Source organism: Xyrauchen texanus, chromosome 35 (assembly GCF_025860055.1).
Source record: "Xyrauchen texanus isolate HMW12.3.18 chromosome 35, RBS_HiC_50CHRs, whole genome shotgun sequence".
Classification (NCBI taxonomy): domain Eukaryota; kingdom Metazoa; phylum Chordata; class Actinopteri; order Cypriniformes; family Catostomidae; genus Xyrauchen; species Xyrauchen texanus.
In genome coordinates, this window is record NC_068310.1 from 21371360 (window position 1) to 21395457 (window position 24098).

At 39.4% G+C, this 24098-nt stretch overlaps 1 pseudogene; it reads right to left on the reverse strand.

Moving 5' to 3' along the window:
* Positions 1 to 24098, reverse strand: part of LOC127629235 (nucleolar complex protein 2 homolog) — a 65398-nt pseudogene that overhangs the window by 7212 nt on the left and 34088 nt on the right.

Below are 24098 nucleotides of genomic sequence, written 5' to 3' on the forward strand. Positions count from 1 at the left end.
TCACACATGCGTTCTTGACAGGCCAATATTTTGTTGTTTTCTCCTGTTGTTTACTGGCGATTACGTCTTCTGCTAGTGCTTCTTCGTGACAGCAACGACTCAGTTGTAAGTGTTGCCACCTCTTGGACTCACTAATTGGTGCAAATAATTCCTCATGTATGTTAGTTTAAAAAAATTGTGCAACTCCCATTCAGTGCTCGAGCAATCTGGTGATGACGAAATTTGCATCATGCGCCCTGTACGCAGATGCCTAGCATTCGCATATGACCGAAGTACACTTTGGGCTCAACATTCGGCCTAATGTCTCCTTTTCTGTTCAATGGAAGAAAGTTATATGGTTTTGAAACAACATGAGTGTAAATGACAGAATGTCATTCCTTATGGGGCATTTGTTTTTGACAACCTGCAAGATCTTTCTAAAGAGATTTTAAGTATTATTAAAGTACTAAAATGCTATATAACAACATAACATTTTCAGAACAAATGGTAGATGCCAATGCCCAATTTGAAACATCCAGCTGAATGAGCTTGTTTGATTTAAGTGGAAGCATTCTTATAGAAACTAAAATATACCATAACTGACCTACCCATGCTGCTCGCGTAAGTGAAGCAACACATTTAAAAGTTTTAAAATGACAAAAAATAGAGGCTAGCTCCTGATGGAAATTTACCACAGGTAATTCAGAGGTGCATGTGTGTGGGAGTGTCTTGTGCTCTCTGAAGAGGACGAGACTGAAATCCCTTAGCTTTGAAGTGGGATTTGATTAGATGTTGCCTGGGAGGTGAATGGCAGTACAGACACCTCCCCAGCCAGGCACCCTCCACCCTAATTACCCAACACACCTTGGAGCCAGCCATGGGGGAGATCCAAGCTTAACACAAAGTGCACACCTTGCTGCTGAGAGCAGGCTCATGCATCTTAATATAACAAGAGAAAGGCTGGCCGTTGAGCTCATGGGTTCAAAGGTGGTACAGAAGTCTACCAGGTGCACAAGGAGAAGAATTTAATGACTTGCTGTGGGCTGATAAACATGGTTCAAATGTAGGACAACAATTTAAAGACAGAATAAAAATGTTGCTCCCAGCACTGAAAACAGGAACACTGAATAATATCAGGGTGTTTACAAAATGAAAAAAATGTACATTAATAAGTCAAGCCTTTGAGAAAGTTGACAGCATTAAACATGGCACACAGAAGTGACAACAAAAAACAAATGTGACAAAAGTTGAGAGAGCCAAGTATCCCAGTAGGTACTGGATCACGGACAAACTTTGTTGAGAAAGGTAATCGCACCCATTAAATGTACCTCAAAGTAGTGACACACAAATATATTAGCCAGCATTAATCTGGCAATATTTGGCCAATTAGATTTGACTGGCATCTGCAGATAACTGTGCCTCTTTGATGAACTTATGGTTAAATAGACATTCTGTCAGTTCCAAAATCTAATGAAAGTCTTTGGATAATGCACAATTTTGGTTTTCAAATATTTGTATATGAAAAAAAAGGTAAAATGTGACATTTTATCTAAAATAAAAATGAACAAAAACGAACACCACATCTGCTGTCATTAAATTGTGTTTGGCTATCATTAATTTTTTTTAACCAATAATGACCAGATAACTGCATATAATCCCTTAATTAAAAATGAATAAGGCTGTCAATCGATTATAATTTAATCAAATTAATTACAATATATTCAGATTAACTGAATGTCAATATTTACTGAGAAAGACCCCCAAATAAGATAAATTTGTATGTAATAAAATATTTATTCATTAAATATATATAATTTTATAATTCAGATAATTAAAATACATCATCAACATACACTCAGTGACAATTTTATTAGGTTCACATTTACACCTACTTATTCATGCAATTATATAATCAGCCAATCATGTGGCAGCAGTGCAAAGGATCAGGAGACATGTTCACATCAACAATCAGAATGGAGAAAAATGTGATCTCAGTGATTGACCATGGCATGATTGTTGGTGCAAGATGTGCTGGTTTGTGTATTTCTGTATCTGCTGATCTCTTTTGATTTTCACACACAACAGTCTCTTAGAGTTTTCTCAGAATGGTGCCAAAAACAAAAGCGCCTGACCCATTTCAGCTGATTTTATGCATTTTGCTGCCACACGATTGGCTGATTAGATGAATCGCATTAACAAGTAGGTGCACAGATGTACCTAATAAAGTGGTTACTACTACTATTAAACTCTATTAAATGTAGCGGGCTTGGCCAAGAATGCGCTAGAGTACCCACACCCATAAGAGCACCATCTCAAACCAGAGAACAACAGAGGGCAATTAGCATTTTTATGCGATGCAAAGAGATCTCTCACATAGCTCAAGTCAAGTGGGTTTTTATTGTCATTCCTCTATATAGCTTATAGACATTGGAACAAAATGTTCTCCAGGACCATGTGCAAGACAGTAAGCAACAGAGTTCAGGACATTAAATACACAGAACAGAATAATAGATACATAGGTCAATAAATGCACAGGGCAATAAATACACAGAAATAAGCTGGAAACTATTTTGTAGTGTAGCAGCATATGTATAGTATAATTATATATACATATATATACACTCACCTAAAGGATTATAAGGAACACCATACTAATACTGTGTTTGACCCCTTTCGCCTTCAGAACTGCCTTAATTCTACGTGGCATTGATTCAACAAGGTGCTGAAAGCATTCTTTAGAAATGTTGGCCCATATTGATAGGATAGCATCTTGCAGTTGATGGAGATTTGTGGGATGCACATCCAGGGCACGAAGCTCCCGTTCCACCACATCCCAAAGATGCTCTATTGGGTTGAGATCTGGTGACTGTGGGGGCCATTTTAGTACAGTGAACTCATTGTCATGTTCAAGAAACCAATTTGAAATGATTCGAGCTTTGTGACATGGTGCATTATCCTGCTGGAAGTAGCCATCAGAGGATGGGTACATGGTGGCCATAAAGGGATGGATATGGTCAGAAACAATACTCAGGTAGGCCGTGGCATTTAAACGATGCCCAATTGGCACTAAGGGGCCTAAAGTGTGCCAAGAAAACATCCCCCACACCATTACACCACCACCACCAGCCTGCGCAGTGGTAACAAGGCATGATGAATCCATGTTCTCATTCTGTTTACGCCAAATTCTGACTCTACCATCTGAATGTGTCAACAGAAATCGAGACTCATCAGACCAGGCAACATTTTTCCAGTCTTCAACTGTCCAATTTTGGTGAGCTCTTGCAAATTGTAGCCTCTTTTTCCTATTTGTAGTGGAGATGAGTGGGACCCAGTGGGGTCTTCTGCTGTTGTAGCCCATCCGCCTCAAGGTTGTGCATGTTGTGGCTTCACAAATGCTTTGCTGCATACCTCGGTTGTAACGAGTGGTTATTTCAGGCAAAGTTGCTCTTCTATCAGCTTGAATCAGTCGGCCCATTCTCCTCTGACCTCTAGCATCAACAAGGCATTTTCGCCCACAGGACTGCCGCGATACTGGATGTTTTTCCCTTTTCACACCATTCTTTGTAAACCCTAGAAATGGTTGTGCGTGAAAATCCCAGTAACTGAGCAGATTGTGAAATACTCAGACCGCCCGCCTGACACCAACAACCATGCCACGCTCAAAATTGCTTAAATCACCTTTCTTTCCCATTTTGACATTCAGTTTGGAGTTCAGGAGATTGTCTTGACCAGGACTACACCCCTAAATGCATTGAAGCAACTGCCATGTGATTGGTTGATTAGATAATTGCATTAATGAGAAATTGAACAGGTGTTCCTAATAATCCTTTAGGTAAGTGTATATATATATATATATATATATATATATATATATATATATATATATATATATATATATATATATATATTTAGGTATAGCAAAATTATAACATGAGTTCCATAATAAGTGACTGATGCAGCTTTCTAAAGTGCAGGGGTGCAATGTTTTTTAGTCATACTGGGTTAGGTGTTTGACTAGGCAAGGTGAGCATTAGGAGACAGCAGGTTGTTGAGTAATCTGACTGCCTCAGGAAAGTTGCGGAGTCTGCTGGTGGTGGCACTGATGCTCCTGTACCTTCTGCCAGATGGCAGGAGGGTGAAGTGTCCATGAGTGAGAGAGATGAGAGGGGTCGTCCACAATACTGGTGGCTTTGCGGAAGCAGCGGTTGTAGTATGGTGGGTAGAGAGACTCTGATGATCTTTTCATCTGTTCTCACAATTCACTGTAGGGTCTTGCGGTCGGAGACTGTGCAGTTCAAATGCCATACGGTGGGACAGCTGGTCAGGATGCTCTCTATCATCCCTCTGTAGAAGGTGATGAGGATGGGGGGTTTGGCTCTCTTCATGTGCCGCAGGAAGTGGAGGTGCTGCTGGACCTTCTTGGCTAGGCAGGTGGTGTTGAGAGTCCAGGAGAGGTCCTCCTTCATATACACACCAAGAAACTTGGAGCTTTTGACACTCTCCACAGTTGTTCCATTGATGTGCAGAGGTGAGTGATCTTCTTGAGTCCTCCTGAAGTCAACAATCATCTCTTTAGTCTTATCAACACTAAGATAGATTGTTGTCTCTATACAATTCTGTGAGCCTGTTCACCTCCTCTCTGTACGCCAACTCATCATTGTTGCTGATGAGGCCCACAACTGTAGTGTCATCAACAAACTTGAGGATGTGATTTGAACTCTCATTTGCAGCACAATCATGAGTAAGAATTGTAAAGAGCAGTGGACTGAGCACACAGCCCTGGGGAGTGCCGGTGTTCAGTATGGTGGTAATGGAGGTAATAGTGTTGAATGCTGAACTAAAGTCTATGAACAGCATCCTTACGTAGTGTCCTTTTTTTCCAGTTGGGTCAGAGAAAGGTGGATGGTAGCATATATGGTGCCCTCTGTTGAGCGGTTGGGATGGTAGGTGTACTGAAATGAGTCCTGTGTTTATGTAATTCATGACTAGCCTCTCGAAGCAGGACGGGCAGGATGATTTCTTTGGCACAGGGATGATGGTGGTTGTCTTGAAGCACACAGGGACAACTGCTTGGCTCAGGGAAATTTTGAAGATGTCTGTGAGAACATCTGCAAGCTGATCAGCACATTCCATGAGCAAACGGCCAGGTATGTGGTCAGGTCCTGCAGCTTTCCGTGGGTTAACTCTGGACAGAGTCTTCCTGACGTCTACTGCAGACAGACAAATTATTTGGTTGGTGGCAGATGGGGTGGTCTTCCCAGCTGGCATGTTGTTCTGTGCTTTGAACCAAGTGTAGAAATCGTTCAGTGCCTCTGGGAGTGAGGCATCACAATCACAGACAAGTGGTGTACCTTTGTAGTCTGTGATGGCCTGAATGCTTTGCCACATGCGCTTTGTGTCCTTGGTGTTTAGGAAGTGACTGTGGATTCTTTTTTCTTAGTTGCTCTTTGCCTCTTTGATAGCCTGGGACAGACTATTTCTTGATGTGCAGAGGGCTGCCTTGTCATCAGACCTGCAAGTTTTCAGCACTGAGCACACTTCATCCACAGTTTCTGGTTTGCATGTGTGGTGATGGTCTTGAAGGAAGTCCCATCATCTATGCACTTGCTGATGTAGCCAGTCTCTGATGCCGTGTATTCCTCCAAGTATGTGGTGTTGTGGTATGTAGCAGCCTCTCTGAACATATTCCAGTCTATGTGCTCAAAACAGTCCTGAAGTGCAGAGATGGCTCACTCAGACCAGGTTCTCACCTGTTTTAGAACCGGTTTGGCACCTTTAGGATTGGTCTATATGCTGGGATTAGCATAACAGAGATATGGTCCAAGCAATCGAGGTGGGGGCGGGGTGCTGCCTTGTAAGCACTGTGAATATTTGTGTAAACAAAATCTAAAGTGTTCGTACCATAGATTGTTAAATCAACATGCTGGTGTAATTTTGGCAGCACTGATTTCAGATTTGCGTGTTTAAGTCCCCGGCAATGAAAAATCTGTCAGGGTGTGCTGTCTGCAAGTTACTGATAACCCTGAAGAGTTCACTTAGCACTTCCCTTTCATAAGCACCAGGTGGAATGTACACCACGACAATGAGCATGGCGGAAAATTCTCTGGGTAGGTAGTTTGGCTGGCACTTCACAGTCATAAACTTCACCAGCGACAAACAGTAGCTTGAGACCACAACATCGTTCCTGCACCATTTGTTGTTTGTGTAAACACGCAGAACACCACCGCGAGTCTTACTGGAAAGTGTTGCTATCCTGTCAGTGTGATGTGCAGTTACCCTGGCTAGCAGAATGACTGCGTCCGGAGTGCTGTCGTTGAGCCATGATTCCGTAAAAACGAGAACAAAGCAGTCCCTGACTTCACAATGGGTAGTTAGCTGTAGTTTAAGTAAATCCATTTTATTGTTGAGGGAGCGAACATTGGAGAGGAGAATGGATGGTAGAGTTGGGCGGCTAGGGTTAGCCTTTAGCCGGCTCACTTACAAAGCTTCAACTGCCTCGCACACCGTTTCCGGCACCCTCTATCCTGGCCAACGGCATTAGGCAATACTGCGGTCTCAGGGCCTGGTTTGCGTAGCAGCCAGAGGTTGCATAGCTCTTCCCGTAGTCCATCGTTTATTCCTCCTAAGTTCAGCAAAAGTTGACGATGATAGACATGTTCACCAGTGTTTCTAATGCCCATCTCTGGTAAAAAGTTTCCCAATTGGTGTAGACTACACATAACATGCACCATATTTGTGGACCCAAAGTGGCCGCTGCGTGCTACCATGCCGCCATCCTGATCAATCATCAGCTGACTTACCACCAGGGTGAAGTTTCCTTTCTCAGTGCAGAGGATTCCCACTGGACAGGAGATCCCTCGAATGTGCGTGCTCGTAATGAGCGCCCGCTTGTCTGTTTATGTATGCCACTGTTGTTGTCTGATCTGACTAGGACAGTTGGCATACAAACTGAACAAAGTGCTTTAATGCTAGAAACTCTTTTTTTTTCTTCCTCTAAAAAAAGGACAAACTGCTATTTGAACTGATGCGCTCCTCTGACAGAAACACTCAATACAGATCAGAGTTCTGAGACCCAGAAATATTATTTCCTTTGAGGGCACCATACAGCTCTTGGTCTCATTTATTTTGAAGCTTAAGACCAAATGAGACACCAACAGTCTTGTATCTATATCTGCTTGCTGCTGCGATGGAGCGGAGAGTAGATCATCCAGCTAAGCAGACACTCTGAGATCTGTTAATATCAGCAGTGTTAGTGCTGCTTCTACACACTCACTTAAGACTCTCGTTGCCAATGAAAGTCTGTAAGGCACCGTCACAAATCCGTAGGCTATACCCTGATAATATCACTTGAGCAAAAGTGCTGTTGTTCCATATGTAAGCTGTAATTCGGCTGTAGTTACAAATGCGACGGATAAATCCCAGCATGGAAATATGCATCCTTAAGATCGAATGATGTAAAACAGTCTCTGGGATGACTAAATTGAGAGCGGTTTTAGCATGAGAATTTTTAACTTGAGCAATCCAGAATGGGACTGAGAACCCCCTATTTGGGATGAAGAAATAAATGGAGTAAAAGCTCTGACAGCTGACCACTTGCGGTACTACACTTATTGCTTTTTTGGTCAGCAAATGGACTATTTCTTCCTCCAAAATCTGAGCTGACTCCCTCTCCGCTGTTGACATTAACACTGTTGAACAGGTGGTTTTACAGCTAATTGAAGCCAATAACCATGTTATCGTAGGTCAAACCCAAGTTTAACTAGGCAAGCTGGTAACTCTGCATGAAAATAGAGGGGCTACCTTCAGCCCTCGCTCACTGATGTGCAGCTGCACCATCTAATGGCAGAGCTGGGGATTGCAGCTCTGAATTGGACATTATTAGTTTTTTTGTGTTTACTTCACACATTGCTGTGCCCTCAGGCCACTGCCTGGATGCGCAGAGAAGAGTTTTATTTTGTCACACATGTTTTTGTGCAAACCATCCTCCTCTCTCTTTTTTGACCCCATGGGTGGAGAGGGGAGATGCAAACTCTGGACATCTCATTGATGTGAGTAGGTTGAGATCTACAATGACACAGATCTCTTCCCACAATGCCGAGTCAGGCGCCCCGCCATCAATTTGCCGCCCCATCTCCTCCATCAGCTTGGCCTGATACGCTGTGAGGAGCGAGATGGCATTAAGAGCCCTTACGGCTAACGCTGATGATTGTTAGATCTGCAAGGGGAGTAGGCAGCACGACAATTGGGGTGAAGGTTATTCGCCACCAATGCCTCGACTGGAGAGGGGCTGGACATCCCAAAATCCTTCACCTCGTATACATCTAGGCTAGAGAAACATTTAACAGACACTCTATGAGAAACTAACTTGTCCCAAAAATGGCGCATCTCTGTGACACGCTGGGAGGGCTTTAATAAACTGAATGACCGGGGCAGCATGGCAGATGCTTACCATTATACAGATCTCTCTGCGTGCCACGGCCCACCTGCTGTAACAGTCAGTCAATGGAGATTTGGCCCGTCTGCATGTTTCAATAAGGTCCACATAACAAGGTACACTCGGATTAGCAAGTGCAACCTGCACATGTTTGAACCCCCAGACAGGTGATACATAGTGGATGGGAACCCTTGGGCAAGATCATAGATCCACAAGTGCACAGATGGTAGGGATCTTTTACCTTCATTCTGCTCGGTAATTTTTTTTTAAATTCATTGTTCATTTTGATATTATTCACAAATTCATTCAATGGCCATTTATTGAGACTGCATATTTACTCCAGAAGGTCATGTGAATCACCATTGAGTTGTCCATCACCAAAACAATAGAAGTGAATGAGAACAATTTGTTCACTTAAAAGATTCATTCAAAAACATCGATTTGAAAAAACAAATTTCATTCGTGAACGAATCAGAGTATGAGCACAGTCACAGTGCAATTGAGGGTGCTTATCATTAATGCTTTAGACTACATTCCTAATCATGGTCTCTTTTAAAAGAAGACACTTAGGAGTTTTTTGGTGAAGTGAAAGCCAGCAGCAATATAACTGAAATTAAAACAATATTATATAAGCTTATGTTTATTTTAAAGAATATACACCGCAATTAACTTGCACTGAACTTAAATAAAACAAGCAAAAACGGCCCACAGTGTCCTTGCCGGTTAAGAGGTTCTAAATAAGCTATTTCAAAATAGTACATTAACATCAATGGCTGACAAGAACAGTTGTTAACATGTGATTCTTACCTTTATATTGCTCTTATTTTCTGCTCCTCTTTGTGCCGCTTTCTGCCTTGTGCATCTGATAATTTGGCTCTTTTTTCACTGATTTTGTCCACATATGATAAGGATCTAATTATAATATAATTGCGTAACTCTAGTGCTCAGTATATGGGTAGAGGGTTGCGTAGTCATCACGAGAGGGTGCACTTCTGACAAAAAAATGTACTTCTCTGTCATTTCGCACCTAGGCAACCGCCTGTTTCGCCTATGCCACAGGCCGGCCTTTAGCACAGTGCAGGAAGCGGAGTTGTGCTGCTTGATGCCTCCCAATACAGAAACTTGGGTATCAAAATTAGCGGAGTTTCCCACCAATAGTTACGACTTAATTATGAGTAGAAAGTTGTATTAACCATAAATCCGATAACAAGTAATGGCAGCATAACTAGGAAATTTTTGTCTGAAATGTTATTTCATTGTTTACTCATTATACTGTTCTATAAAAGCAATATTACACTTGCAATCACACCATTGTTCTGTTTACCTTTGTAACTACAGCCGAATCACAGCCGTGCTTACACTTTTGCTCAAGTGATATTGCAATATGTGCATTGGCAACCCAGCAATCTATATATAATGCTAATGGCCACTGTAAAACTATCAGTGCCACAAAGGTAATCTTACTCAAAACAAACACGAGCAGAAACAGTCACATCTTCAACACTCAATGTGATAGAAATGGTATGAGCCTTGCATCCAGTGAACTAAAATGTAAATATTGGGATTTCATATGAATGTGTGCCTTCAACTAAAATAGCCATCCCTACCTTCCACCTCTACTCTTGTCCTTCCCTGCTCTCTTCTCACCACAGATAAACTATTTTTACTGTTGTTCTAGTCACACATTAAATCAGTCAGACACTGAACATCTACCTACATCTTCTAAAAAAAAATTTAATAAAAAAACACTGCCTTGTTACAGTCATAAAAGAAATGGCAGATGAGAAAATGCTGAATATATTAGCTAATATCTGGTTGGGTTTGTACAGAACAACAAATCAACCAAAAAAAAAAAAAAAAAAGGGGGATTTTTGTTTGATAATATGCAACCAAGACCACAAATTAACATATTAGAGGTCATGTGACTGCACTTACACCAGAAAACACAGAGTATGGGGCAGTTAATACGTGTGGTGAAGGAGCGGCCACTAACATCTTTCCAAGCGAATGTTTTGAATTACAAACCCCCACTGGTTTCCAAGCATGCAAAAAAAAGCTTCCTGTAAGAGAGAACAGTGTAAGAGAGGGAGAAAGAGTGAGAGAGGCAAGAGAGAGATTTGTAGGGACTCCACAAAATGAGGACCAGATGTAAAAAAAGCGCCCTTCCTCTTGCCTCCCACCTCTTTGGGACTTTTTCTGCAGCTGTCGGCCCATGGGCGGTGGGGAGTGTGTGGCATGTGTCCGACATATGACCCAGTGCCGAACTCCAGATTTACAGTTAAAGAGTATAGGCAAGTGAATGTCTGACAGCTGACCTGCCTTCCAAAGAGCTCAACACACACACACACACACACACACACACACACACACACACACACACACACACACACACACACACACACACACACACACACACACACACACACACACACACACAGAGACAGAGGTGCAGATGTACTGGGCTCTTACAACTGTACTAACTGGAGAGGAATTCTATTTAATGTGCAATAAAGATCTTGTCTCAGTTTCAATACTGGTATAAAAACACAATTTCTAAATTAAAGAACATGAACTGCAAATATTCTCCTGAATGCACTTGATCTTTAAAAAATATATATATTTGGAGAGCAGCACTTTAACTTCTGTATTAGGATTCATACAGTTTTTAAATGTGTTTAAGCTAATACAAATTCCTGAGGCGAGTGTCTTCAGATAGAGCAGTGCAATGGACTACAGCCTCCCAGTGACAAAGAAAGGCATTACAGGGAACACAAAATGCTTCTCAGCTTTGTTTGGGATTTTTAAAAAGTTCCCATGAAATGGTTGAAGATGAGCCATTTTCTTTCCGGTGTTGATATATTTACTATTGAAAGACTCATCCTTTTTTAAATAGCTAGTATGCTTTAGTCATGTCACAGGCCTGAACCATGATTTGCTACTTACTAGTTAGTTGCATGTGGTATTAGGTGGAGCATTTCACTGGGAAAAAATATCAGTGTTGTGCAAGATGAGTCATCAATATTTTAGGTAAGTTTTCCCAGTAAAAAGACTGTAAATTCTGAATGCATATATCTGCTCATTTAATTTAGGTGGGAACAGGTAATGTAGTGCAACATCAAATATGAAGCCGTTACCTTTGAATTTGAACAGGTCATCAGCTTCGTTACTATCTGACTCAAGGAGACCCTTAAACTCCTCATCGGCTTTCTTCTCTTCAGCCTTCTTGTGCTTGATTTCAGGGAGATTTAAGTCCTCCATCTAAATTAAAATGTCATGCAAAAGAAAACAAGAAATTATTATTTTTTAAATACTTGACACCAGGTGGAGTGTTTAGCATGGACTAAAAATGGTTCAAGGAACGTGAATTTCAACCGTTCTGGAGTAAAAACATAATTTGTTTAATTCTGGTAACCGGTTATAACTGGTTCATTTTGTTTCCGATAATTTTATTTATGAAACTAAAGGCCAAAGGGTTTCTCACAGAACATTTTTGGAATTACACCACTTCGTGATGCCCGATAAAAGGAAACATGTGCTTTGGTGTCCTGAAGGAAACTGCTGCATAACACATTTCTTTGACTAACTACCCATCATGGATGTCACTTTCAGTGAATGAAGACCTTTTGAACAACTATGCATAAATACTACATATACTGTACATGCACGGATAATCCAGATACAAAGAAAACAATTATTGTTAGATATGATGCAATAAATACAAATTTGATGCTGTTGGGTATTGACTGTATACTTATGATTTCTATGCTGATAAATCCACCACACAGGAAAAAAAATATCAAATTTTTGCTTATATTGGTGACAAGTGGCATATATTGGGCTTGTTTGTCCAGACCAGGTTGCTTGTTACTATTATGAGATTTGGCAATACTGCAACTGTTATTTCACCCACCCATTAGTGCACTGTCATTTTAAAAAACATTATTAACCGCTCTTTTATTTTGTTCTAAGCAGTAACCTTTTGGAAAGGAAGCTGCACAACTTCTATCCTAGAGCGAAAAAATTACGTTTTTGCTCCGAACGAACCAAAATGAAAATCTTTTTTTTTTTTGTCCCTGGTGTTTAATATCTTGAAATGCTGTCATTAATCAAAACTGGCAAAAGCAAAACATTTCCAGGCATGAAAAAATGAGAACGTAATACTGAAGTAATAAGAGGCTATTATGCTGATTGCGTGCTTTTTAGAAACTTCTAGAAAAACAGCAGTGGATGTTTTTTTCCTAGTCAAACATTGTGAGTCTCCTATCTCACTAACATAAAGATCACAAAAATGTGTAACTTACACTGCTGAGTCAGCATTTCATCTCAACAAATACAGATGATTCATTAAAAAAAAAGCATGTTCAAAATGTATTGAATATCTGGGACTCAAACAACCAACCAACCACAAATTCATATTACAATTTTTAGTTTACATTTATTTAGAATATTAATCATTTTAATATAATAGAGAATCTCCAAAAATTATAATAGTAAAATAAAAAGTGAAATTGACGTGCATCAAAATGAACCTGCAATTTATAGAAAACTAGTGCCAATAGGGATTTAACTTTTTAACTTTTAATTTTAAGAGAAAACATGAGTAAATATTGTGCAAAAAATTTATTTTGAGAGTTTTAAATATTTGCGACTGGAAATATGTGATAAAATTATAATTATATATAATTATATATATTAGAATTTTTTCATTATATTCTCCCCAACAAAGATTATGGAATGTAAGGGTTTTTGTGGGTGTGTATGTTTTGATGGGGGAAGTGGCAGAGGCAGGAGGAAGGTGGGAGAGAGGCAGTGGTAATCAGATCAGAGCATGGGGACTCATGGATCAAAGCCTGGGATGCAGCTCTGAGCATTATAATACTCTTCCTGTAGCAATAGCCCTCCCGCCTCCTCCGCCAATCTGCCGCTTCCTAGACGCCAACACTTCGCCTGATGTCATCTCCATTATCTCCCCCATGGACACGCTCCACCACACACACACACACACACACACACACACACACACACACACACACACACACACACACAGAGAGAGAGAGAGAGAGAGATAGAGAGAGAAACGCAATAGGTGCTTTAAAAGATCCAGTACTACAATTTTTATGATTATCACATTTGTGTCTTTCATAGAAGACTAAGAAAGGCTAGCTTTAAAATAGCAATGGGATGTTTTTAAGAGAACGTTAAGATAAACAAGCATGTTTCAATACAGTATTTTTAAAATTGACTTGTCAACTAACCTATCTTTGAGAAGCCCTGAGTAATGAGACTGATTTGGGGTTCACCCAGTCAGATTAATTTCTAAGGGGGCGTTAACATAAGACACATTCCTGTGTTAAAAATCAGCTACACGGAGCGCAACAGAACACAAGGGATTTTGAGATCAGTTTTTAAAAGTTGGACTATTTTACCTTTAAAAAAAAGTTTGTGGATGAATTAAAAAAAAGAAGCATGAGACATCCGCCAAACTCCATATGTGCTTTAAAGGGAAAGAATTTGAAGACACAACTTTCCCAAGTTTTACAGTGCAAACAGTCTAACAGCTATAGCACAGCATGCTAATTACAGCACAAAAAAAAAAAAAAATAATAATAATAATAATTTGCCTATATAATACTAGTCACCTCACTAATTGAATAGTTGGTAGTTGGAGGACTAGTCGACCATTGTGACCCATCGTTAGTAATGGTTGCTGTGTTTTTTTGGATTCTTAACCTCTCTTTTCCAGAAATCTCCAGCTGAATCTCCATTTCGCAAAGTTTCTTACACTGGCTGTAATATTATGTGAGCGGAGTGTGTTCCTCTACAACCTGCTTCTCCAAGGCCACCTGCAAACAAACACAAGCATTACTACAAGCATAAGGGAGCTGAAAACAAACAAACAAAAAAAAAATGCAGAGAAATCTTTCTCAAGACTCATCATCACCAACATAAAACAATAAAAAAAGTGTTACTCAAAAGGGCTGTTCTAGACATGAGTACTTAAGTATACACAAGCCTGCTCTGTGATTTTGAGTCTATATACATTTACATTTACATTTATGCATTTGGCAGACGCTTTTATCCAAAGCGACTTACAGAGCCTTTATTACAGGGACAATCCCCCCGGAGCAACCTGGAGTTAAGTGCCTTGCTCAAGGACACAATGGTGGCGGCTGTGGGGATCAAACCAGTGACCTTCTGATTAACAGTTTACAAGTTATGTGCTTTAGACCACTACACCACCACCACTCCACTATATAGTAATTCACTCTAGAAAATCACTATTCAATTTTCCATGACTTTAGTTGATTAATTCCCATGACTTTCTAGACCTGGAAATCACATTTTTAAATTCCCAGATATTCCCAGGTTTTCAATGACTGTGGAAATCCTAAATAAATTGCATTAATAATAAAAAAGAAAGTCATAATGAATAATGTATAAAGCCAATCACAGCTATTTCCAAATTAGGTGTGGCTCTTGGTGCTCAACGTCACTCTCAAAGAGCAAAAATAAGTGTCTAGTAAAAGGATAAAGTGGGAAGGGTGTAACAGAGGGAATCTCTGCCAAATGTTCCTTAAAGGTCTTGTGGATGATATTGATCAGGTAAAATGAGATTAGTTAACCTCCAAATCCAATAGACTGTTATAAATCTCTACTTCAGTATACAGTTATCTAAACTTGTTTATAACAATTTGCAGTGGTTTGTGAAAAATGATCAAAGTGGGAAAAGGGTGCAATATGCTCTTACGGTCAGGAAACAAACCCTGACCAAGTTAATAGATGTGTACACATACACAACCAGTGAACTTGCTGGAAAACAGAGGGCTTCATCCTTTAAAGCATCTCTCGTACTGCTGCTTGTGTGCATTAAGGAAATCCTGATGTGATCACTTCTTGTGCTACAGTTCAGAGACTAAAATAAACTACTATAAATAACAACACATGCACCATGTTAGAGCAAATGCACCAGACACACTGAGGTATCGTGCGCATGCGGTTGACAGGTTTAAGTTCGGCTTAATTCATTTGTCTCTTCCATTAATTTACTCTCTCTCTACACTATATCAATCAATTATACAGTAATATATAAAACAGTTAGTTCTGGTCCACAAATTTGATTAGACTGTGTTCCAACAGTATTGATATGTCATATTACCTCATGCTACAGCCATGGAAGCCAGCAATACATCCAGCTAACATTGACAGAGTTATAAAAAATCCACATGAGATGGTTTATAATTTGCAAACAATAAAAACATTGCAAACGTTTACATTAACTGATCAACTTACAGTGTACAAGGCTTGACACTTGCCATTGTAAGTTTGCTCGTTCCTGTTGCGTGTCCTCAACCTAGCAACCCACGTGAGCTTAGAGTCAGGGGTGGAGGGGTCGGGGGAGACAACTTTCTTCAATATTTTGAATTTGGACTGCAGTACCCATTTTAAACGCTTTGTCAATGTTACACATTGCTCCTTTAACTTTTATTTAAGTGTTTTTTAAGCGCAATAGCACAATTATGCTGTTGTACTGAATATCAAATAGCACAACTGCCTTATGCCTACAGTTGAATCAGTGGTGCTGATATTCAGTACAGCACTTTTATTCATATGATATTGAGACAAAATCCTCTAAAATCACAATTCATTTTCAAAAAGGAAAATCTTTCTTAAATAGTGAATTATGTAATTGCTCTGTTAAGTGTGTCCTAACATGGTAATATTAGAGCTTTTGGAGACATGGCACAACCCACACAGATAGAAATTTGTTGGTTGGATAGATCCATGGGGAGGGCGGCTTTATGCAGCTGTGCTGGCGGCAGTGCTGGGTGAGAAGTTTGCCATGCCACCCTGGTTTCTAAAGGACATCTTTCCCGCTGGCCAGAGCCTAGCGACAGACGCGCCCCGCGTGGTGCCATGCTGTCTGCATGCTCTACACTACCACATCTCTCCCTCCGGCTTAAACCCCCCACACACACACACGCACACACACACACACACACATAGAGAGGGGTGGGGGGGGGGGATATTAAACAGCCTTAAATATTTATCAGAGGCGTGCGTCGGTCCAGAGAGCGAGGGAAAGAGAAATGAACAGGCTGTGCATCGGCAGGGGTGACAAATGGGAGCGGAGATGGAGATGAATGGAGCCGAGATCTGGCCCCAGAGAGGAAGTGACTTCTCGACTTCTCTCACAACCTTTACCCCTGTGGTCCCCACATTACTTTCGATACCACAGCAAAAACTAATGTGCCATTGAAAATACTCATTTTAACAGTTACATATTAATAACAAATAAGAGAATTAAATAAAGATTTGTAGCCTCCAACATAAAATGGATGTCTTTTTCCTGTGAATACTGTTGTTTGATTAACTCTGCACACATGCAGTCACTTTATAGAGCGCAACAGTGCCCAACTATTTTACAGCCATGTTGGTTTCAGAAGTATTTTGCTTAAATTTTTTTCCAAAAGTTTTTTTTTTATAAAATCTTCCATTCAAGAGTTGTAAGCCATGAACCAAACTAACCAGTTCCAATGTGAATCACAAAATTACAAACTTTGATTTGAAAAATGAAAAAAGTTCAAGGCTGTGCACTAAACATATTTAATGAGGGAATAATCTACAATTTCATGAAGCATTGCGAAAGGTGCAATTAAATAAAAAATATATGAACATTTTGGATTTTAAAAGTTGTGTTTATACTGGAAAATATTCAGATATAATCAAATAAAAAAGCAGTTTGGGAGTGTAGTCACACTGACTCCATTGCTTCATTCACAGTGTATCTGATTGGTGGATCTTCCTCTTCAGGATCATGGTTTAAGTAGTTTTTCACCAGAAATTCCACTATGAAACATGACTTCTGAAAAAGTTACTTTGAAAAAACACAGACTTATAAAAGCATATAGCATCTATTAACAACCTCTGAGATCAAGGGAGATCAAGATAGATATGTCTTTAAAGGTTTATAAGTTACGGTTAAAAAATCACTTCCCCTATGAAATGAATGTGATTTTTACTTCTGGAACCAGACTGTTGAGTTCTTTTACAGCGAGGTGCAATGTTCATGTCATGTTCTGACACGAATCAACTGATTCATTACTCTGTTACTAATCCTGCAGAACAGCTTTTTTTCTCTCATTATTTTGGTATCAAATTAGTACTTTTGACATCCCTAGTAATTACTAACCCAGTCAGCACACACAGACAATGCTTCAATCTGCAACTGGATCAACGTTAACAGACACTCACAGATGAAGCACTTTAACGTCTGCTTGTCTTCCTCCTCAGACTGTCTTGCTAAGAGAAATTACTTTAGAAAGCTTCCTGTTCCATTATTCCATATCTGCTCACATATCCACCACCGATCAGGCATCAGGCCACATGACGGCCACAGTCTGTGTTCCGTGTCACTGTGGCCATGTGTATGTGCCAGTCTAAAGAACTGTGACTGCATTTCCTGACCAACAGGTGGTGTGGTCAACCAGGTCTCAGGCTAACCGCCACATGCTGGTTTCAACTGGCCACAGTAACACACTCAGATGTGTTCACACGTAAACATACGTGGTGTCTTGAACAAACACCCCTTTAATAGAGACTGTGGGCGACCAGCAGTCACCTGTGAGGGGATGGAAGGCCAGGTGTGTTTGAGGTGGGTGGAAAGAGGAGAAACTGTAGGGATTCCAGTCTGCATTTACAGCTAAAATAAATATCTATCTGCCATGTCTGGTCCCAAAGCTCACAACTGTCTGACTAGAAGTGCTGTTATAGTTCCCATGTAACTGGGAAAAACAGAGAACGAGAGAACCTTATTTGTTGGATTTATTCTAAACAAATTGATACAAATTTTTAAGACCCCATAAAACCAGAATTGTAGTTTTATGGATTTTAGTCCATGTCTGTTAGCTTTGTGGCCATCTATATTGCAAGTACACCTCCAATTGCTAGCTGACAAATCAATATGTTCTTGGGAAAACAGACCAAAAACTTATTTTGCACTACAATGATTGTTGTCTAATCAAAGGCTCACTAGAACAAGAACATCCCTCCCCAAAACATTACCTAAATTGGACTAGCAAGAAGCTAATCATTGTTCATGGCTGTGACATTTCTCAAGACTATTGGCTATTAGGGCTGGGCGATATGTTATATGTCATGGTGATGATATAAAGTGTCATTCGATAGAGATTTAGTTTTGTCGTGTATAGTGCGATATGTAAATATTCATGTGTGCGTTTATCTATCAATGGGCAGGGCTTCACGTCAAACTGAGGGAATTTAAGAAACATGGAGAGGGTTAAAAAACACAAGCAAATTACATTACATTAATCTCACGTTCATCATTTCATACCACTGAACACGCTTCTCAACACATCTGCGTTTCATGTGAAAGTCACGTGCGCTATCTCTGGAGCATGCAAGTGTGCGTGAGTCCAACATGCTTCCTGATATTTACAGGAGAGCGCAGAGCGGGATTACGTGCGCAACTTAATTTTTGACCCAAACATCTCCAAAGAACGGGACTCTAAACAAGTCAAGAAAATGAAGAGGAGCTTGTTATTAAAACAGTTGTGACATCTGTGGTGTAGGTTCACAAAAACCAACACAGACCATATGCAATGATATGCAAACTGTGTCACACGACGACGATCACTCGTAATACAAGCAATTTGTTGTACCTCAAAATGAAGCATGCAAAATAATACTATGAAAGCCAAAAGATGTGCTCCGCATTAACTCTATAATTTTGTGCAAGAAGTGTTTAAATAATTCGGGATGCTTTCTGCAAGTAGTGTTTATTTTCATTGCATGATCTTTTTTTCTCGAGTTTGAGTAAAGTTAATAATAATATTGGTTAACAACAAACGAGAATGAAATGTGGCATAATGTGAAATATAGCATTATCTCACAGTTAGTTACGGTCCTCAAATCTGATTGGACGAGACGTTCCATGAGCACTGATGGTGTGACCGCATCAGCACTTGGACGCTTCACTGTGTGTGTATATCACTCTGCGTTCATGCTGTTCTATACTTAAGTGAATCTGTTAGGAGTTATTTTTGAAATTACATTAGCCAGCAGGTGGTGGCAAAAGATAATTTTTGTGTGTAATATGAGCCAGTTGGTGATGTAAAGTGTGTAATCTGTTAGTCATTGTTTACATAGAACTGCGCTCAGAGATCGCTGTATTACTAATACATTACCAAAAGCTAGGAAATAGATTTAAACGGCTTTAAATGGACAACTTCAGGATTAAGGCTCATGCTGAGAGACATCGCTGTTTCTATAGTGAATGACTCTTCTGCACCGGCTACCGCGAAATAGAGAGGAATACCCCCACTTGGAAGTCTATTTTCCACTGAGAAAGCGGGCAGCATCTCTGATTGGGTGTGGCAACAGGTGATTGCACACACTCCATCTCTCTCTCTCTCTCTCTCTCACACACACACAGTCACGGACCAAGTAGTCCGGCAATGAGGAAAACAGGAGTTTCTTGTTGATTTTTTTTTTTTTATTTACCCTAAAAATACTAAACAATAGAAACCAAAAAGTTAACAACTAGGCTTATAAAAGAGATCAACAAAATATAACTTATACTCAAAACAGCATACAACAAAACAGGATATGAACTGAACAAACTGACCTAACTGAATGAGACACAAGAGAACATATATAGTGGCTTGGCCAAACCAATTTACACATAAAGGAAAAACAAAATGGACGACAAATACAAACAACTACAAAGTAAAACAAACTAAACCCAAAATCCCCCTCCAACATGACAGCACATGGTATGGCTTAATTGGCAGGTCACAGGATATCACAGTCCTCCACCTTTGGCCACGCTTTTCTTCCCCCAGGACAGACCTCTCCAACATGGTAACAAAGAAACAATGATTAATAGAACAAAAAGTTTTTACATAACCCTACAATGTGAAAATGTGTGCACTCCATTTAAACAGTGTATGGCTAAAGCAAATAAATGTATATTATACCTGAAATAAACTATGTGATAAATCATGAATTGTTTGGGGTGTGGCTAACTGCAAAAATAACTTAACCTGTGTACTTAAAACATGGCTTGTGTGCTGTATTACCCTTGCTGGTTATTCATCCTGTGTGGCTTGGGCCATCACACACACACACATCCAGCCATCTATCCATGTTTATCCAATAACTTGTTAGAAACAGCACAAGCCATGATACTATTTCTGAAGTGAAATTTTTGAATTACTAATGGAGGCTTGGACGCATCATTTGTTTTGAACCAGCAACGGCAGATTCTGATTCGTTGTGAAAGAAAGTAGTTCCATGCACAAATGTGTTTTTTTATGACCGTACTTGTTCATTGAACTGTTGTTTAGAAGCAATATTACACTCGCAATCGTGCTATATGGCCCTACATCAGCACTGCTGTAATAGCCTGCGGCCGAATCACAGCAGTGCTGATGTAGGGCCATTTCGCACTCTTGCTCGTATGATATTGCTTAAAGGGTACTGTAGGAATGATTTAATAACAAGTTGTGAGGAAGCAGGCAGAGAATGAGGATCTAAGTGCAGCTGTTTATTTAACAAACATAAAACTCAAAACAAAGAAAAACACAGGAAACCTGGCACATAGCATACCAAAACATGCAAGAACTAACACAGGAAATAAGGAAACCAAGGACTTAAATACATAAAGGAACAAACAAGGGAATGAGGAACACCTGGGGAAACAATCAGGGAATGAGAACTAATCAGGGGAAACCAATCATAAAATGAAACTACAAAGGACTACAAAAACCAAACAGAAACTAAACTTCAACATAAAAGCACAAAAACGAAAGACAACAGAGAACATGACACAAGTAGGGTTTTTTTTTTTTTGTATTTTGACTATTGTCAAGTTTCAAATAAAGAGAAAAATATATAATAATTATATGATATATATAAAAAAAATTAAATTATTTATTTCACCGACAGAATTATACGTTAAAATAGACATTACAATATGGTTATTTATTAAGCCAATTTGTATAGATTTTCCCGCCAAAAATGTGCTATGTCCTGATATTTCTCGTAATCTTGATATAAAATTACACATATCATGGTATAAGACTTTGGTCATATCGCCCACCCCTACAGGCTATTTAAAGGCTGTTTCCATATAAAATACGTCAACACAAGAAACTGTGCTCATCAAGTGATTTGGTCATTGGCTCATTTGGTGAGTGCTAGGTGAGCTCAGAAAAGTGCTAAAATAAGACACGCAATAAGAGCTACAAAGAAAACAGTGACCTTGTGGTTAAACAAACATATCAAAAGTGTGCTGTGACTAACTGTGGTGTATTAAAGACATCTATGTTCAGGAATCTGTTTGAGATAGACTAAACGTGACTGCACTTCTCAGAGTAATTTCTAGTACATAACTGAAATTTTAATGACATAAAGATTTGATTCATTTCCATAATGGAAATGAATCAAATCTTTATGTAAGTGACATTTTTGAAGTGAATGACCATCATTTTTCCAGGCATGTGAAACAAAACAAAAAAAACAAAAAAAAAACAAAATATTACAGTCTTCCATGAAAACACTAGGAACACTAGGTACTTTCCCACCTACAGTCCTGGTACTTTTCCATAAGTAACTTTTTAGATGAGAACTCTTAAGAAGAACGGGACAACCGAGGAGACTTTTCACCATTTGCATTCGCATTCACCCAAGTAAACCTGTAGGGATGTCATCTAATATCGACCATTATTCTTGTGACATTATTTGCATACACAATTCAACAACAACAAAATCAATAACACTGACGGAGGACGCCAGGATCGGAGCTACACTTTTGTTTGTTTAGGGCTGTTTTATACAAACTTTGGGTGCATCAGAAAACATAGGCAGCTGCCTTATCAGTTAATGATTTAACCAACAGGTTTTTGGACAATTGGAACTCTCGGAACGGTTCAAAAAAGCACCTTATTGAATTCGACCTTCATCCATCCTTATAGCCTTCGAAGGAAACATTTTGCAGTTTTCAGACACAGCCTGTGTCTTCAGGTTACAGTTTAAACTGGGCTTGCGAGGGGTGCATGCGGTGCTCCATGCTGCAGCCGGAGTGAGAGGAGAGATGAGGCAGCGAAGGTGCTCTTAACTAGGGTTGCAACTAACGATTATTTTGATAATCGACTAATCTAGCAATTATTGGAACGATTATTCAACAATTTGGGCGACTATTGCAATGATTAATCAGTAGCTTTTAACCCTCTGGGGTCGACATGGGGGCATTCCTACTGGATATTATCGTCATTACAGCGGAAACAACTTAAAATACTCCATCACTTTGGGGCATACAGATAAGTGTATGACATCATTAGAAACAATAAAGGGTCTACTTTTATTTGTGTACACTCACAATAACAACAAAATCTTGTGCTTTTGTAAAATAAAGAAAATAAAAAGGGTGAGCTTTCAGCAGTCTCTGTGTTCACAAGCATAATTCTGAAACACGTCACATAAATTAACTGAAACTCAGCGAATACTTATCACACAGATATTCTCCTGCAATGTAATGTTATGAAACAAAGCGATGTACATGTTTCAGCTGGCTGAGCTCATTATAGCTAATGTGATCACACCCACCAGCAGAGCACGCCATTCAGACGCTAATGTGCTGAGACGATCAAGGGAAATGGGAAACGCCCCCAACGGTGAGGTTTAATGTTAACAAAACACAACTCAACTTTTCTGTGTGTTTGTAACGATACACAGGTGATCAAACTCCTGGATATTAAGGAAGAGTTAACATTTTCCTCAGAAGAAGAGCGGGACTCTGATGAACATTTGTATTTTGAAGAGAGACTTGATCCAGCCGAGGGTACAATTTCGGACGAGTAAGTCATTTAGTTTTCATTAGCCGACATGCTATTTTATATAAACATGTACATATTTTACTAGTGGTACTGTTTCCAGACTTGCCAGCCAGGATTCAGAGTATTGACATTTGAAATATGACTCCTAATAAGCAAGTTTTAGTTACATTTAAATGCTGTTTGGCTAAAGCAGGTATTTAAATTGTCTGCTATATGATATAAATATGATATGTAATATAAAAATAATATGAATGTTTAGATTATATTTTAACTAGTGTTTATGCTGCCTCATTATCATCAACAAAGATTGTGCTTGCAAATATGTGTTCAGGTTAAATGAGTAAAATGCATTTTAAATATGCCCATATTAGAAAATCAGCATATTATAATGATTTCTGTAGGATTAAATGAGATCAAACGACTATTCTACAACGAAATTTTGTCAAATAATTTATTGCCGATGTTGTCAATAATGTTGACTAATCGTTTCAGCCCTACTCTTAACCATGCAGCACATGTTGAACTCTACGGACAACATACTGAATATGCACTATAAACCTAATTCTCAACATAATTTTACAATTAAGGCTTTTATAACTCAACATAAATTACTGTACTGAAATATTCACTCATTGATTTTGAGACGTCTTGATGCAAGTAAACCATGCAGTAAATATTTCCCTCATGTAAAATAGATTTAATGACGGTTTAGTGAATAATAAAGTTCAATTCCCCACTCTTGATAAACATCTGATTTTTGTTGGAGGCACATATTCAAACTGTTGTAATTCCTACACTGTTCACCTGACTTGGATGTAAATACCCTAAAA